This window comes from Sturnus vulgaris, chromosome 8 (assembly GCF_052056855.1).
Source record: "Sturnus vulgaris isolate bStuVul1 chromosome 8, bStuVul1.hap1, whole genome shotgun sequence".
NCBI lineage: Eukaryota > Metazoa > Chordata > Aves > Passeriformes > Sturnidae > Sturnus > Sturnus vulgaris.
The window spans coordinates 8924966-8931651 of NC_142250.1; positions in this window are offsets into that span (position 1 = coordinate 8924966).

Sequence of the window (6686 nt, forward strand, 5' to 3'; positions counted from 1 at the left end):
AAGCAACTGTGTCAGAAAGTCTGTGTGAAAGAGGAAGAAAATTTGTAGTCCATTTAGAGAAATGATGAAGGTGCACCTAAACTTGAAGAAAAATCTAAGCATTTTGTCGGAGTATTCTTTTCACAAACAATCTTATTTATAGTGGCTGATTAAAAATAAATGTTAAACAAAGCTGCTTTGTTTGCAACCCCATCATCTGATCTGGGTTGAACACTACCAGATACATGAAATATAAGGCAGAGGTACAAACCAGCAAGTCTGAGGGGAGATTCTTCGGAAAAAGCAAGCAGCAAGCTAACAGAAGTCCTAAGGGTGAAATACATTTTAAAATGTCCCCTCTCTAAGTTCAACTCCTTTCAGAGATTTGTTCAGATTTGTACCAAATGTTATCCCCACTTCACATGCTTAAAATTGTCTCAAAATGCTTATTTGGGCCTCAGGTACCTTTTTGAGATCTTTGCTTTGAAAATTAGAGGGATTTGGCTGTCTTTAGTCTCTTGATCTACTTAAGAGTTTCTGTTCTAGAATGAAAACCTGACCCAAGGATAACCCTTATAGGAAGTACAACCTTGTCTACAGCCTGCTCATCATGCATTAACAGCACCTGACCTGCAAAATAGGAAGGCATGAGCAGTAGGGTCCAAAAGCATAATTTTCATTCTTGGCCTATGTTATTTCCTCCCTGAATGAACACTTAAAAGCTTGCAATTACTCAATATAATCTCTAAGTCAAGTGGCATTTACTTGCAGATGTAACACTATATCTGTATCTTTTGGTGCATTTCTTTTTACTGGATAAAAAATGTGATTGAAGTGTTTCAAGACAATAAAAAGCATGCTATTAATAATGAATTGTGCTAAAAACATACTCTTCATTGTTATCATATGAGCATATCACTTAATATGAGATTATCAAAGACTCAGACAATCCTCCAAATCATTTGCTGAGTCCTGTCCAAATGAGAAAAGGACTACACCATTGTGACATGAATTTTTCATTGTATCCATTTTTATTCCCTACACTCTTTTCATCTCTAACTACTTGTTGAACTATGTTATTCAATTACTGAAACCCAGCTGGTTGAAATGTATCCAGTTGGGCTTTATCATCTTTTGAACTTCTTTTTCAGTGAGGTCTTTAATGACTTTAACTGTTGTTCTTGCAAGTCTCTCTCACTCACACTAGGTAATGCAAGGTTATCTTTGCAAAACCTATCTACAAACCTGACTCAAGTTCACTTGTATGCAAACTTCCAGGAAGGGAAAAATTACACTTCTTACACAGTGAAGAGTCAGCATTTGCTACCTTCTAATAACATCTCATATTAAATGCTTTTAAAACCCTCTTAAACAGAACCAGATGTTTACAGAAATTCTGATGTCTGTCCAAATCAAGTTATCTTCTTCCCTTCCCCCAAACTGCCTCTATCCATTAAATAATGCATTGAAATGGAAATATAGAGCATGCAATGATTGACAGAATTAAACAAGGGGCAGATGAAGAAAAAAGTGAATTACTTGTGCATTTATGGCCTTTTTTTTTCCATTTTTGTTATCTAGTCTCTCTTAATTACATTCTACAGTATGTATTTTGATCTTGAAAAATTCAAGCTTACTAATCACAGTTTCTTTAAGGATCATTTAAAGACAGGTTATTTACTTTTGTTTATATTCTGCAGTGACCAGAGTTCTATTTTTTTCTTGTGGGGCCGATAAAAAAAATGCCCAAGAAAAGGAGGAAAATCACTCTTGCACATTTCCATGATACCAATTTCTGTGGAAACCAAAGGTTCCACTAGGACAAGCCTCCTGAGAACTAGTGTGACTGCGGAGATATTTGGTGAGGCAGATGATCCTGGAGGAAAAATGAGCTCAGGTCCCTACATCATCTAACATGCACACAGCATTAAAACACATAGTGGTTTTCTTCCTTTAAAAAGTAGAACACATTGCCCTCAGCATCAGTGAAATTACTAAAACCATGGTAAATTGCAGAGATCCAGCTCATGATTCACAAATCCAAGTATTGCAGTGAGCAATTGAATGGAAGGAAAACTGGCATAGTCTCTTTAGATGTGTAATCAAACAAGGCTCTTCATGCCATTAAAGGTCATTGGAATTGGCTATAACATCGTATTTGACAAATACGAACCAATCTGAATTTTAAAAAAAGGAAAATAAGGGAATTCATTTTCTCCTCTGTTTTGAGAGAAATCTCCACTGGATTCAACCTAACTGCACAAAGAAGGTTAACCCTCTCCTCGTCTGTTGAAATAATGATTTGCTATGTAAACGCCTGACGCGGCTCGCGTTCTCCATCCTGCGCTGACTCGCTCAGCTAGCTCCTGAAGGCGAGGCCAGCCCCAAGAGTGGCCCACTTCCAGGATCCGGGGGAACCCAGAATGTGGGTACGGCTCTGAACCCTAACAGCCACGCGCGCGTCTGGAAAGGAGCAAAGGATTGAGAGAGAGTCCTTTCGAGGTTCCAGGGAAGGTTTATTAAGGGAGACGGACGGAAAACAATACATATCCAAAGGAGGGAAACACAAAACCCAAAGAACACCGGCGTGCAGCAACTTAAATAGGGGACCTCCCCCAAGGGAGGGTACAATACAGCAACCATTCGCTACAACTTCTGGGTGTAACATAAGGCGGGGCTGATTATACATACAACCAAAGGGGGAAACATAGGCGGGGAGACATTTGTAACATCAAATCATATACCAAGAAGGGGATGACTGACACAGAAAATACTGGAAGGATAGGAGGGGCTAGGAGGGATTGGCATAAGCCTGGGAGGGGATTAGGGAGAAGGATAGGGAACAGTCTGGAAAGTGGGTTGGGACTAGGGTTGACTGATCAGGGAAAGGCAGGAATTAGGGCAACTGAACTGTAACAAGGGGGGGGGGGGGTACAAACAACGGAACAAACCATCTAACAAAGGAAAACAACAGTAAAATAACACGATGAACCAAACGCCAGTGACCTCTATCTTTCTAATATCCAATTGGAAATACTCTGTAGAAATACCTTTATTATGGAGCTGATTCAGCTCAATAAATTATGCCGGTGTTTACAGCAAGTATTTAGATGTGGCTGCCCTGAACATACTGGGAAAGAGTGTAAGAGGAAAGTGAGCAAGCCATATCATCCAAAGCTTAATTTCCAAGCCTGACAGCAATGCAGAATGTTTGCAATCTGCTCCTTGTGCTTTGTCACCTATATATTTATGTCTATAGATATATATGTAGGTGCTCATAGAATAGCGACATTCTCAGCTCAGCTGGTTTAATCGTGATATTTTAACAGGAGTGCAGATTATAACTCACAGGACTTTACAGGTCTCTGGAGCCTACATTTACTTCATTATGGAAGCTGATAGGAAATCATTCTGAATTACAAAAAACCTCAATGCTTTCTTAATGTTCATCCATGTGCAATGCTACATGGGCTAAGCATTCACATGCAAAGTTGTTTCATTACAAAAGCAGCAATATTGCCCAGCAGCAATTCTCTAACGAGCTCACAGGCTGATAGAAGCAACCATGAAAAACAGGGAAAGACCAAAATCCATCTTTCTCTGCTTCTCACTTGCTTTGAGAAGACCCATGGCTCATGTTGGCCACTGTTTTTCTTTATTGTTCCCATGGTCATCAGTGTAGGGATTCAGTTCAGATTAGAGGTCTGATGCAACTTGGAGGCTGGTATCAGAAGACTGACAAAAGTAGGAATATTGGCATATATTTGGCGTTTTTTGTTTTTTTGTTTTTGTTTGGTTGGTTTTTTGTTTGTTTTGGGGTTTGGGGTTGGTTTTTTGGGTTTTTTTGGGGGGGGTTTGGTTGGGTTTTTTTTTGGGGGGGGTGGTGGTTTTGTTTTGTTTTTCCCCCCAAAATCTGTTCTCTTTCTTTATGCTGGTTCTCATTTCGGCTTCAAATAATATCAGTTCCCCAGTGGAGGAGTCACTGAACTTTGTTAGCAGGAGGGCTCCTGTTACATACTTGGCAATAATGGTATTCACTTAGTACAACTACAAACACAGAGAAATTCTGCTGGGCCAGTGGTCTCAGAATCTCAGATTCCTTGGTTTAAGATGTATTTATGCCACTGACTCTTTTCTGTCCTGCTACCACCAAATACAGTGGAGATTCTGTCTTTAATCTCACTTGATCTTGATATGTAAAATCAGTCTCTCCATTTAACTGTGTTTTCAACAAACTCTCTGCCTACAGCCCCATTGTCTTCAGTGGGTATTACATGGAGCATAACTGCAATATAGGACCTGTTGCAAATAATCAGTGTTGGCCAACACAGAGCAATGGCCCTCTTTAAGACAGCAGCTCACAAAAGGAAAGTAGCATCCTAAACTTCAAAAAGGTGAGTTATCACAGCAGTGAGAACAGAATGAGAGCAGATAGAAGATATGTCTTTGAACAGTGTCCTGCTGCAGCAATTACCCATCTGACAGGAATGTTACTTCATTAAGCAGAAAATACATCAAGGCTATTATCCTCTGAGTTCTGTATCATAATTGAAATAGCTGCAGAAGTATTTCTTTTGCTATCTGATAGATCTGCTTTTTTATCTGCTGACAGGAATTCAGCTGGAAATAATAGCTGTAAATGTAGAATGTACAGAAGAAATGTAGCTCCATACAGTGCACTAATGTCTTCATTACTCTTCAAGCACAGTAAGGATAAATGACATTGAATGTTCAGATTCTGAAATGTGTTAAACACCCCTGTAACTCTCCCAGTGAAATCTAACTGATTTCACTAATAACAAGTTATGCTAATTGCCCTGTGCACAATGAGGGCCAGATGTCTTGATACTGAAAGTTACAAACATTCAATGGTACTTAGGCACCTCACTAATTGTGGTCACATTGCTTCTCAAAGTATGATTTTAGTCCATGGAATTCACTTCTCCAGGATTCCAAAGACAAATGTTGTCATAAAGGCTGGATTTAATTTTGTTTTTATTAAAGCCATGTCAAAGTTAGAAATAGCATTTATGTCTATTTGTACCTACTCACAAAAGACAGTGAAGCATTATTATCTATAGCCAAAAAAATCACAATGAATCACCTAACATCTGCAGATAGATTATATTATTTATTTATTCATTTAATGTTAGTAGCACACATGATAAACCTGTCCTCTTTTTTCTTCTTTTTTTCTCCTTTCCTCCCACTCTTCCTTTCTACCCACAAACCATAATTTTGTAGATCTTACACATTCTTCTCTGCTGTTCTATGTTTCTATAGCATACACTTTTTAATTATCTATTTTCTGCGCCAACCACAAAAAGCTTAACTAGTACCTCAAGCTGGTCAAAACACTGGGAAAAAAATAAGGAAAAATTATCCATGTTTAAAAATCTCTGTCCAGACCTATTGAGTGCATGTGCATGTAAACAAGCAACTAAAATACATTCCATGAAATATATTATCTGAACACTGCTGACTCTGAAATACTTGGAAGTAAAAATGTTTTATAGGAATATAGCTGTGAGAATCTAAAAACACAGTAACATCAAAGATTTCCATTTCTGTACGCCTTCTCTTCCTAACACAAAAGATTATTTAACATGGTCCTTCATCAGAAAAGTCTTATGTTTTTTAAAAAGGACTAGTTGTGCTCACTGTTTGTGGAAGCTGTTACTCTCATAAGATCTGTAAGGAGAGTAAGATCTGGGAAAAATGAGTAGTTTTTGTTAACTAGAAGTCATTAGCGTTCACTATGATTTTGGGATAAACAGTGGTCTGTCTGGATAGTCACGGCATAGTCACTGAAGGATCTCCTTGAAGAACAGCTCTTCTTGGTACATAATTGAGAAGAATATTTATGTTCAGATGTGGGAATCTTGTGCTTTATTCATGAATTTGCATACATTAAATTATGGCTTCTCGGGTAATTTCTAACAGATGGTAAATGTTAAGAAAGGAAAATGTGCTTGTAAGCACAATACTGCAAGCCATAGCAGGGCTGGAATGAATTGGGTTCTTGCCTGTACAGTCCTCTGAATTTTAATACCCTTACACAACATTTCAACTCCAACAAAACCATTCACACATACCAGTGATTTTAAGGACTGTCTTTCACTGTCATGCAGAGAAAATTCTCATTTCTTAAGCATCTGTTCAGATTTATCCTCCCAAAACCTGATTTATGGCATATATGTTAGACAAATTCCAATTAGTGATACAAAAGGATAAATTAAACCTTTTTTAAACACATTTTCCCCCTCCACTGAAAAAAGGCAAGATCTTCAGCCTCAGTTGCAGTGAGAGCAGTAAGTGATTTTCTGTACAACTTCTTCCTGCCTACTAAAATGGGACTTTTTCCTTTAATTTCCCTTCTTTACTCCATTTCAGGAGCTGCAAGTTACATGAAACCTACATTTAGAAATAATCATTGCCTGTTGGTTCACTATGATTTCTAAAGTAAAACTTCTCCTATTCTTCTAAAAAGATTGATATTCTTAATGAGCCGCACATCTGGGACAATTTGCTTAAAACAGCAATGTAATCCCTAATGGCAACAACTCTCACTGCAAAAAGTCTGATAAAGATCCTTGCAATCTAAGTTAGACTCTGTTCTCATTTAAAATTGTACAGAGCTGAGGATGCTGCAATGAAATGGTATTTTGACATAAGCAATAAAAATGGTTTTTTTCGGAGAAGGATTT